We start from the raw sequence: 12686 nt of genomic DNA on the forward strand, positions 1-12686 counted from the left end.
CATTGTGGACTAACATTTCCCTCAGCTCTTAACAACAGGAACTGTGTATATATTCACACATACATATATAGCATTGGATAAGGTAACTGCTAAAGGGCGAGAGAGAGAGAGAGAAAGATAGAGGGAGGAAGAGAGGGAGAGCTGTATTGGTAGGTGGTAAACGGAGTTGCTTGTCATTGTTGTACGAGTTGGTTGGCATATGTCACCAAGGTGTTACCATTTTTTTTTGATCCCCAACACATACACTCATATGTTTGTATATGTATAGGTGTCCATACATGTGTGTGTGTGTGTGTGTTTGTATTTGCGAGAATGGCATTAAGTTTAATGCGTGCATTGCACACACATCTAACAACCTGCGGTGTGTGCGAGTCTTTGCGAGTTACATTTTATGCTCTCCATCAATTTAAAAGTTAAAATGGGTATCTGTAAATGAAGACAACAGATAGGTTGAGGTAAAAAAAATTATGAAGAATAATAAAATAAAAAATAAATTAATATTTCCTTGCGAAATGTAAATTTTTCTAATTATTTGACCCTTAATTTGACTCTGCATTAAATTAGAAATTACATTTTTTTAACATTTCTGTCCACTTTCCATACTTTCATCTTTTAATACTTTTCAAAAACTTCAAACGGTCAAAACTTTGTCAAATCTTAACCGATTTCCTTGCAGAATGAAAATTTTATCATTATTTGGCTTCTGTTTTAATCAAAATGGGAACATTAAATTTTTTTCATCGCTGTCCCTTTTTTTTCATGCTTTCCTTAAGTAAAAGTGATTTAGGAAACTTGTTATTTGTAACTCTATGTATTATCAATATTCATTTATTTCTAAAAATTTTTTAAGTCAGCTATTAAATAAAGTTAGAATCACAACAAACTTTGTATATATTTAATGGCAGTTAGTCGACTCATGTTGTTTTTGTTGTGGGTAGAACGTTTTATATACTAGATTTTTATAGTTTCATCATTTAAAATTCCTTATTCCAATGAAAGTGGTCAAATCAGCTTATTTTCCCTGTGCTTCTGGTAGCTGCTATAATAAATTAAATATTTTATGTCGGAAAAGTTGACAAGCAGAAAATTAAAGTAACTTTTCGGTGATATTAAGTAAATAAAAACTGTATATGATATGTTGTAAAAGTTTTATAAGTTGAAAACTATTGTAAATTTATATTCCACCGAACTGCTGACGTTTTTGAATTTGATAAAAAATTGACGATTTAAAAATATGTTTAGCGTTGATGCGATCTATTAAAAAAACTATTTTATTCTTTAAAGTTAGAGTGTCAGACTTTCTATAAGCACACTTTGGATTTGTTCGGTTTTTTTGTTTTATTGTTTTTTGCATCTTTAGGTTTTGCATACCATTTAATGATGTTAGCGACTGGCTGAGATTTTAAGGGCTTTAAAAACACTTTTAGCCCTTTTTTTTTGGCATTCACGCCCGCGTTTGACAGTAAATTTATGCAAATAACAAAATCACAAAATCCTGAAATTGTCATTAGCTAAGCCCTCTGAGATTTGCGCAGTGTGCTGTTTTTTTTTGGTAAAGCTTCGTGTTTATTTTATCTGCAAAGTGCGCACCACAACGACTCATTTCCCGTCTTCTAGTCCCTTCATTTAAAGGCCATTTACAGAACCGGTCATTTCTACCCGTTCACCTTTTTAATGGCTTATGTACGTTTGAACCCAAAGCGGATTTCAGCTTTCAAATTGTACCGAATGCAACAGCCCAAAAAAGTAGGCAATATTTTTGCTGTTGCTACTCCATTAATTGCTTTACGCCAATGGCAACTGCAATTGCAATTGCTTCAGTTATTTTTATTTTTTTTTATTATTACTTCCGTTCAATTCGCAACTTGCTACAGACAGAATTTGTACAATTTCAATATGCAGCTTAATAAAATGAATGAAAATCCAAAGACATATGTTTCGTACATATTTAAGCACAGTTGAGTCGACTTCAATGGAGTTTGTATAATTTTCTTGTTATGCTGTCTGTACTTTTATGTCTGTAAAGAAAATAAAATTAAAATTATATAGGAAAATACTCAGTACATATTGTAAAAATCTTTATCGAACCAATAGAAGTGCAAAAGGAATTGACGATGTTTAGAATGTAGTATTATTTTTTAAAGCAACATTTGATTAAATTTAATATAGAATGTGCTAATACTTTTTTTTTTTTTTTTTTTTGATAAACATAAATATTTATTTGGTGAGCACTCTCATGCTAACTAAAGCATCAAAGCAGGTAAATTACAAGTTGTTAATAATTTATTGAAAATAATTAAGTTTTTAATCAAATATTTCTTAAAATATTTTTAAGATGGCTTAGCAGCTTATTATTAAAACCTAATAGTCAAAATCATTGGTAAAAACAATTGAATTAATACTATCGATAGTTAATTTCCATCATAGGTAACAACTATGTTATATGCAAAAGTTTCCTTCATCGATTAAAACAATCAAATCCGTTAAAATTATTTAAATTTTATGGTTAGCTTTAAAGTTATCGATTGTTAATAGCCGCCATCAATACTTAATCAATATAAAAATAAAAAATTGCTGCAATGTCAAAAATTACTTGATCTGAATTTTTTTATCCAATTATTATATTCTGAATACATTATTGAACTATTAAAAATTTCAAACTTAAGCCAACAAATTTAAACTTGTATTTAGAATAAATTGACCATTTACAGATTTTTGCATTGTTACCCCTTTTACCAGCAATTGTTGCTAAATACATTTGAACTCTTGAGTGCAGATTGGACGGTTGTTAAATAGCCATCTGCCATTTGCAACATCTTCGTGGCTATAACTCACAATTCGTTTGAGCCAATTGCAACAGCGAAAGGAAAACTGTTGCCAACTTAAGTGTTCATCCGGTTGGCATTTTGCTTTTCTGCGTTGTATACCCTGTAAACATGCAAATGCTCGTAAGGGGTATGCAAATAAGATACGGAAAGAAAGCTTTGCTTTTTTTTTCTCAAATATATTTCTTTTGACATGTGAACTTTAACTTGGTAGATATTCGCCTTAAGATAATTTAATCAACGTACAGAGTATCTGCTGGTTGAGCAGCCTTGTCTAGCATTGTAGTACAAGTTTTACATGCGTGTTCCATTTTGTTTTAAGGCCTTTCTTTGCTCTGAGCTTGCTCTTCTCTTGTTTATCTGCTTATCATTTTGCTTTGTTTTTGGACCATTTCGTTAGTCGTAAATACTTGTGTGTGTGTGTGTGTGTGTATGTGACTGCGTGTATATGTGCATTTCCGCTTCCGTTTGTGATAGTTTCCGTTGCGTTGCCGGATTGCTGATGGCTTGATTGCGACTTTATGGCACGCAATGTTGTTGATGCTCCCATGGTCAAGGGCTAAGGGGCATGAAAGGGAGGTGAGGTTGGAGGGTTGGGGAGGAGTCATCTAAGACGCTTACTCTGGTCATCTAAGCGCACAAATGATGTGCCAATAAAGTTGGGCGCCTCTCAATTGTTCCCAATAAAATTCATCTTTGCTTTTATGACCAACACTGCCATCGGAGCCTTGCCACGCCCCCCATTCATTACACACATAAACAACAGCAACAAAAACAATAGCAGCGACATCTGGCGTTGCCTTAAGCCCTTGTCAAATGTCATGTGGGTTTAGCTTTTGGCAGCGCTTCCATTGTCATTAAACTTGGCGCTGCTTTCAATTTGAAGGCCTCGTCCAATGCGGCGTATGCTTAACCTAACTGAACTTAACTTATCGTAACTTAGCTCATTTTCTAGCATTGCTGTTCTTTTCGGTGCGTGAATGCCATCAGCTAAATAATTGCAACAATTCCAGCAACTAGTTTGGCGCCAAAAGTATGGCTTACAAATGCATAGCACGTTTCTAGCGTCTTGATGGCCATAAGTATTGCGATACGAGGTTGGCCTGATTGCTTATAGTTAGACTATGAAATACCCGTTAGAGATTTTCATTAATTTTATCAGCAAATTTTTTAGTGTAACGTTTTAAGAAATACTGCATACTTTTAGGCGCTCATAGCTTAAAAACTTACAACTGCCATAAATTCTGATATATTCATCCGATCTTTATGCGATTAAATAGAAAAATGTAGAATAATAAAAGAGAATGCTAGCTACCAAAACTTGGCTATTATTTTAAATCTTCAGATGGATATTATGTTGAATAATAAATAGATTTATATTCAAAACTGTTGAGTTTTCCTATCAGTCTACCCTCGTTGCGATGGGCAACCTAAAAAGGAACTAAGAGAATAAATTAAGCGCGTGGTTTGAAGCGCATTAAATTAAATAGTCCAGACGAGACTGAACAACAACACAAACCAGAACTTAGCACTAAAATTGTTGTTCCATATATTGTTGTTGTCCTTTGCTCCAGTTGTTGTGGCTTGGCACTCAAGCACAACGGATTCTCAACTGATGACAACGTCACATGCCAGCAAAGGCTCTATTTCACTATCTCATTGTCTCTGTGTGTGCGTATGTGTGTGTGTGTGCGTGTGTGTGTGTGTGTGTGTAACCAGTGCGCTACAGGAACTGTCGCCGCAGAAGTGCAGGACATACGAGTACAAATTTCAACTGCTGCTTTCATCTTCATTATTATCATCATCATCTTTATCATCATCCTCGTCATCATCATAATCATCAACTAAGTTTGTGCCCGCTCTTGATATTGTTGTTCTTCTGCTTGTTATTATTGTTCTTGTTTCAAGCGCCTCTGTTTGTCTTTTTACCAAATTAATTGACCAAGTTTTGTTTTTAAAGTACGAATATCTTTCGTACAAAGTGCAAAATACTCACATATTTTTAGAAGCCCTTGTTTATCTGCACGTAAATTGAAAATTTTAGCAATTGAAAATACCTTGCGTAAATGTAGAGTATTAGATATTGCCTATAAATGACTTAGTTGTGACATTTGAATTGAATTTTAACGTTTGAAATATATTCTTATTTATATTTATCAATATAATGATTCAATTAAACTTAAATAAAACAATAATAAAAAAAAAATTGATTTGAGTTGAACTTAATGATTTAATTTAAAATATGAATAAATACTTTATCAGCATAAAAAGTTTTCAGACAGATATACATATATTAAAAATAAAATATATAATTTCTAATTTGAATATTTTAAATTAATTGAATATGGGTATTTCCAGGATCAAGAATTCGACATGTGTACGACTTTAACTGAATAACAAATTTCAAAAATGCAATTCATCAACACTATTTTTATTATGAAAGACAAACTTTGAAGACTTTCGAATTATTTATAGAAAACAGTGCGTAGAGAACGCGAAGAAAAATGTAAGTCCTTTTGATTTTATCTTGAAAAATGCGAAAGTCTGTGAAATGTGGCGAGTAATTTGGAAGAAAATTTTCTCAAACAATAATAAAATAATGTAGTTTACCATTTTTGGAATGATTTCTATGTATTACTATCATTTTATTAATTTTTCAAAACTTAGAAATATATCTAAATTGAATTTTTTTCTTTGCATTTTGATTAACTTTTTGATGTTGGAAGAGAGATTTTTTCAAATAATCTATATAATACATGCAGTCCATTTTGAAAGTGAATTTTTCAGAAAACAGACAAAAATATAGAAAAACTCATTTTTTTTTAATTTGGAGTCGGTATGTGCGGTATAGTGTGTTAATTTATCTGAAAATTGCTTAGGTAAGTAACTTAAATTCGTTTCCGGAACGAAATTTGACTAGATGTGAGTTTTTGTTCAATTTTAAGATTTTGGTCGCGGTGGACCTTTCTGTGGAAATACCCATATTCAATTTATTTATGAATCTTTTGAATCTTTTTGCGTTATTAAAAAAAATTTCATAATTTGTTTATGAACGCTTATCAATGAGATAACCAGTTGAATGATTTTTTATTGCCTTTTTTATTTGTTGATATATATATATAATATATTTAAATATATATATCATTTATATATCTATAAATAGCAATTTTGACTTTGAATTCCGTTGATTTGTCGAAATAAAAAGTTGGACACGCCCCAGAAAAGGCTTAGATCCATTGAGTTTACAGATCGTCAGTTATCCAATTAATGTTAGCTTATTTATTATTTTTTTTTGTCCAATTTATTTTTGCAATTGACTTTGGTTTGTTGTCTGGAAATAATAAAATAAAATTGCAGTGTTGCCTCAGTTAGGTAGTCGTTCTTTAAAGTACCACGTGAGACTTTAAAGTTTCTTCCGAATAAAACGCCCGCAGTGTTTAACAATTATGCTGTGATTTTAACTTTCAAGTGGATGTTACTTCATTCTCTTGTTTTCATCAGCATCTGCTGCTGCATCTTTCACTCTCTATTTTGTCTTCCTTCCGTGTTGTTTCTGTTCGTGTAGACATTTGTTGTTGTTGGTTGTGTTGACAGCTCTTTTTCATGTCTTGTTCATGTTGTTGTGGCGCAATTAAAAAACTACAACAAATGTTGCGACCTTTTGTCTTTTTCTTTTTTTTGTTGTTGTTAACGGTTCGCCATTTGGCAGTTTTCAGCTTTCATTTTTTAGCTTGCAAGGTGCTAATGACTAAAAGCCAAAATGCGAATTCAAGCCAAGTTTTTGTTTTTGTTGATCTCGCTTTTCTTTTACAGCTTTCTACACCAGTTTAGCTACATGAGTTTCAAGCGATTAGCGCACAAAAATACATATACCCATGCATATATGTATGTGCTATGTTGATATACGCATACACACACACACACACACACACCGTTATGCAAAGACGGCAAGTGTTGAAAACAATAAAACACTTTTAGTCTAACTAAGTGCTACTCGGCGCAAATGCGTAGTCTATAGAATTTGTTGACATACCCTGTAAACAAAGTGGGTTGCTTGAATATGGAGTGAGTATATTTTTAAATGATACGAATATTTCAACAACTTTAAGAATATATCATGGTTAACTGAAAAATGTTTATTTTGCCGTAAACTGCATATGTGAAAATTAATGATAAATTCAAAAATTATTTCAACTGAACTATAAATAAACTGGTCCTATTTAATTTGTGTAATAATATTTATGAAATTATTTAAAATCGCATATATTCCAAATAAAATGATCTAACAGGCAAATTAATCATAACACCAAATTGAGAAGAAGGAATATTAATAGTATTTTTGTAGATAAAGCCTTTATATTTAAGTAAATGTATAACTTAGCATGTCTTCTTTGAGTCCCTAACTTTTATGAAAACGAAAAACTAAGCACAGAAATTATTTAAGAAAAAAGACGACTAAGAAACTAAAGGCGAGGTATAATAATATCTATTGCAGCTTTAAATAAATTTTAGAATTTTTATAGTTTAACTATAGGATAAAAAAAGTAATATATAATTCTGATTTTATTTTGCTAGCTTCATTTTCCAAAAGACAGGGTATCTTATGGTTACAAATAAAACCTTTTGTACACATGTTGTTCGCGATTATTTTTTGTCCTTGAACATTCCCAAATGTTTGTGTGTGTGTGGTTGGGTGTGTTTGTGGGTGTGTGTGTAGGTGCGTAGTAGATAATTAAACATAAGGATGAAATTGTTGTTTTTGTTGTTCTTGTGTCTTTACTATTTTAGTGTAGTAATTTAATCTTAGTGATTTAATCTTAATGTTACAACGTAAAGAATCATTTGCGATACGTTAATTTCTAGGTTGACAAAAATGATTGAGAACAAACTGAAGTAAATATAAGAAGACACTATTCACAGATTAAGATTACCGAGATGTATTTATTTATTTTTTTTATTTTAAAAAACTTATGTATTATCTTTCGGTTTTTAAGTACGGCGTCTTTTAAGTTTTTTTTTAAAGAAAGTATGTATGTATAAAGTATGTATATTCTTGATCAGCATTATATGAATGCAGAATGAAATAAGAGGTCAAATTCAAAAATCGGTTCAAATTTGATCAAGCTTTAACAGTTTGAAGTTGGTCAGACTTCGGATTTAGTCAATTTACTAGTCAAAATTCTTATACAATTCTTCATGATTTTTTACACAAAAATATGAAAGGTCTCAGAATTAAATTTGAAGTATTTTTCTATACTAATTATGATGTAAGAAGTCGATAAAAAGTAAAAACTTGAGATTCAAAACTTTCAATTTTTAAAATTCCAAAGGGGGGACCCTTAGCATCGAATCCATGATCTAGAGGAAAATAATTTTTTTTACAAAATTAATTAAAAGTTAATGCAGAATGAATTAAAAGGCCAAACCATGATCAAAATGACATTCCGCTTGAAAATCGGTACAGGTTTGACAAAGCTATGAAAGTTTCAAGTTGGTCAGACTCCGGATTTAGCCACTTTACTATTCAAAATTTTTATCCAGTTCCAGAATCAAGTTTAAACTGTTGTTTTATACTAATTATGAATTAAGGAGTTGATTACAAGTGAAAACTTGAGATTTAAAATTTTAAAATTTCTAAATTTCAAAGGGGGTACCCTTACCATTAACGTGGAACCATAGCTCTGATGGTCGAAAAATAACAGAATTTTCTAAATGCAAAAAAAATTTAAATGTTGTATGAATTAATCATGTTCAAATTGGCATTCCAATTGAAAATCGGGTCAGTTTTCTTCAAGTTATGACAGTTGAAAGTTTGTCAACTCTTTGACCTAGCAACTTTACCACAACCGTACCGGTACAATCATTTTGGTTTTCAGTTCTTGAAAGAGAAATAATTTCGGTTACGGTTTCAGTTCCGGTACTAAAAATGAAATGGTTAGTTTCGGTAAACGGTTCCGATACCGGTTCCGGTGTTATTCTCTGCTTAAAATTAAAATTGAATTGAAAAATTTAAAGGTTCAACAATGTTTAGCTTTTTAATTCCAATTGAAAATCAAAACATAATTTATTTTTAATAATTGTCAATAATAATGTTTTACCTTGTTAATTTAAAACATAGTAAACTAAGATTTATGAACATATCCTAACGTTTTTTCTGTGCTTTTAAGCTTACATATTTCACTTGGTTGAATTAGGGATTAAGTCAAAGGTCTTCAAAACATGAATTGAAAGGCCAAAGAGATTAAACTAACTGCAAAATGGATTCACATTCTGTGTTTGGTTTTGGGTTTAGGTTTGTAGTTTTGCATACAAAGTGTTCAAAGGTTAATCGACTTTCATATGCAGGTATGTAAATACGTTTATGTGCCAACTTGTTTTATGGGTAAAATTGAGAAAGAACTGTAAAGGGTGTCATAAATTAGTGAGTGTGCTAGTAACATTGTTGCTAATGTCTTACCGGGCATGTAAATTAGTTGTTTACATTGTTAGCACTTCCAAGCGGTAATCGGCCATCACTTTTCCGCTCTTTTTCTCTTTCTCTCTGTGTCTCTCTTTTGGCCACAAATGGAAATTGAATGCCTTTTAGCGTATGTTTGCTGTAGAGGACTATTGAACTCTCATTGTTGGGAATTGCAAGGACTGCAAATGAAATCATTTTTGTGGCCTAATGAACTTAAGCAGTTCCGTTCTTCTTTTAGTTTTTGTGGCTAATTGCAAGAAATTAATCCCTTATACCCTATGGGTAGAGCGGTGACTTAGCTATCGATCCTTCTGCTGGTTTTTATTTTAGCAATCGTTTGTGTAATTAATGAATACTTATATGTTTAAATATTTCGAATAAAAGTTTAAAAGCAATTCAAAATTAAATAAATTATTTTTTGAGGATTTTCCTTAAGATTTATTAAAGACTCAATAGAAATACACACAGCATAAAACAATTTAAGCTTCTTAAAAAAAAAAAAAATCGGATTTTGTTACTAACGCAAATTGTTTTAATATTCAGTGTTTGCGGTTGAGTTTGCAAATATGCATATTTTAAAAATATATATAAATATTAATTGAAATATCTTATTATTCTTTATGCAGTGCTTTAATTATTGAAAGTAGATTTTGTCAAAAAGTTTTTCAAATATTTACCTCTTATGTAGTCAACCACATAAAAAGCTAAAATTAGTGATAACTTGTAGACTGACTGATCAAGAGATACTCTGGAATTGAGTACATAAAACTGCTTACTTATCATAAAGAATAATATAACTGAATAATAGTTTATAGAAGAGTTTGCCTATATTTCTTAACGAACGTTTTAAGTTTAAAATTATATTTAAATTATTATATATTTATGTAAAATTTACAATTAGTTAATTATTATAACATGATACAACAAAGCTTATACATATATAAGTTTGATAAGAGCAATCAAGATACTTTAACATTTTGAGTTGTTGTTTAACTGCCCTCAATTGAACCGCAAAGTGGCTACTTTTACGGGTCAACAGAGAATTAATATACAAATTGAATGCATATTTAATTTAATGATTAATTACAGCAAATGGCAAATAAAATTTCAAGTGCTTGCAATTAATATTGCTGAAATTAATAAGCAAACAATTTCCAATTAATTATCCACAATTATTGCCAAGCCGATAAATCTGTGCATTTGATTTTCAGTCCTTCAGTCGTTCTGCTCTTAAGTGTCGTTTACAATAAACTCCATTTAATATTCACAATTATAATTAAATAGTCATTGCTCCTTTGTCTGCGTGTAAGCGTATTTGTGTGTGTGTGTGTGTGTGTGTGTTGTTCAAATTTGTCCGAGTGTGACAACTGTCAACTGTTTGATTTGTTATGCAACAATAAGAAAAACAGCAACGGCAATACTAACAAAAATTGGCAACAACAGTGCAAACGCTTTGGTATTAATCAAGGGCATCAACAAAGTGTCAAAAAGTCAAGTTTGTTACAATATGGACGCCCTGTTGTCCTTGTCGATGAAAAGCTTTAAAAATGAGCCAAAGCACCAATACAAGCAAATTCCCACAACACACACACAGACAGACACACACAAATATACCTTTACGACTGCAATACAAATGATTGATTATGTGAGGTATTGGCTGTTATCCTGACTGTTCTCCATTTCTCTTTTTTGCCTCCTTTAGTCATTTCATGCATACTATCTCTTCTTTTCTTGCCTACACCTCTCTCCTTCGCTCTCTCTCTCTCTCTCTGGCGTTCACCTTTTCATTTTCAGCATTGAGCGCTGAAATTTTAATGAGGTTTTGATGTGAAAAACACGTTAAGCTGCGTGCCGCATTATTTATGTTAAATACGTTGAATATTTAAATGTGCCAATGCTGAATACAAATAAGAGACTCCAAGCTCGACAGCAACAACTGGAGCAGCAACAACAACAGCGACAACAACAATGACAACAGTAGCAACAACAAATTGATCAACTAAACATGGTGCTCTGCAATTTAAAACTGATCAACTAATTAATTAACGAGAGAAACAATGAACGAGAATTTAAATAAAATTTTACTTCATCGGGTCTGCTCGACTAGCAGATACCCACTCAGACCATCTAATCGTATGCTTCATTCAAAGAACAGCAATCAAAACGTTAATTTAGCTTAACAAAACTGAATTTGAAACTGCTTAATTATTCTTTTCAATGCTTAACAAGAAAAGATTTATTTATACATAGTCGCACATTGTGTCCTGTGTGTAAGGTTGTACTTATTTGTGTTAAATTCATTGTACTCTGCAAGTGAAATATTATTTGCTTTCTAGCTTCATGAAATTAAACAATTTGGCAGTTTCTGCATATTGCACGAAGTTTGCATGTAAAATATGACCCAACGTTAAGCGCAATTCATGGTTTAAGCTAGAGATGAGTTCGTGTCGTGCTTCTAGATGTGACACGACAAAATCAATGCGGAAGACACGAATAAAACCAAAAAAAATATACAAATTAAAACAATTTCAAAATCAAAACACGCAAATTCTTAGTATTTTGGTACTTTTAGTTATATAATAATATAATTTTTAAAAATAAAATGACTTTATACATATATATGTATCAAAAGATATTAAACCTAATTTTCTGGTATTTTTAATGCATATTTAATTTTGTTTAATTTTGAGTCTTTCAAAATCTATTTATTATTACTTTTCATTTAGTCTTAGTTTTTTTATAAATTAATGAGGATTTCCTTTTACAGATTTGTATCAAGTTTAAAGTGCTTTTATCCTATTAATATATATTGATTTTTTGTACTGAATATAGAAATAAAAATTAAATTAAAAAATTAATTAATCTGCGATGAGTTGTAATGACACGCCCATCTCTATTGAATATACATATGCTACACACAAGCCTACACTGATAAAAAAATGTTCTGAAATCTAGATTTTGGTCTCAAAACTAAGAATTTCGGTGTAAAAAATGCGTCGAGAACATAAAATTCTTAAATTAAGAAAGCACATCTTGGCTTTAAAAACATTTCAAATGAGATCAAGCTCTTATTTTAAGAAAAAATGTTCTTAAAATTAAAATCAAAAAAAAAATTTTAATTATTTTTTAATTTATAATTTGCTATTCATTTTTAATTTAAATTTTTATGTAGATTTTTGTATCTTGTCTTGGCTCCATCCACCATTTAGTTCATATGAAATAGTACATATTTATACTTTCCGAACAATTTAAGATTTTGATTTTTTAGATTAATGTTCTTAGAATTTGTATTTTAATTTTTTTATATTTAGAAAAAAATATTTAAGATAAATGTTCTTGGATTTAAAAGTGGGTCTTTTTTTTCAGTGTACATACATATATTTATTCCATACTGTTCAGAC

This window comes from Drosophila innubila, chromosome X (genome assembly GCF_004354385.1).
Source record: "Drosophila innubila isolate TH190305 chromosome X, UK_Dinn_1.0, whole genome shotgun sequence".
In the NCBI taxonomy this organism is placed as follows: domain Eukaryota; kingdom Metazoa; phylum Arthropoda; class Insecta; order Diptera; family Drosophilidae; genus Drosophila; species Drosophila innubila.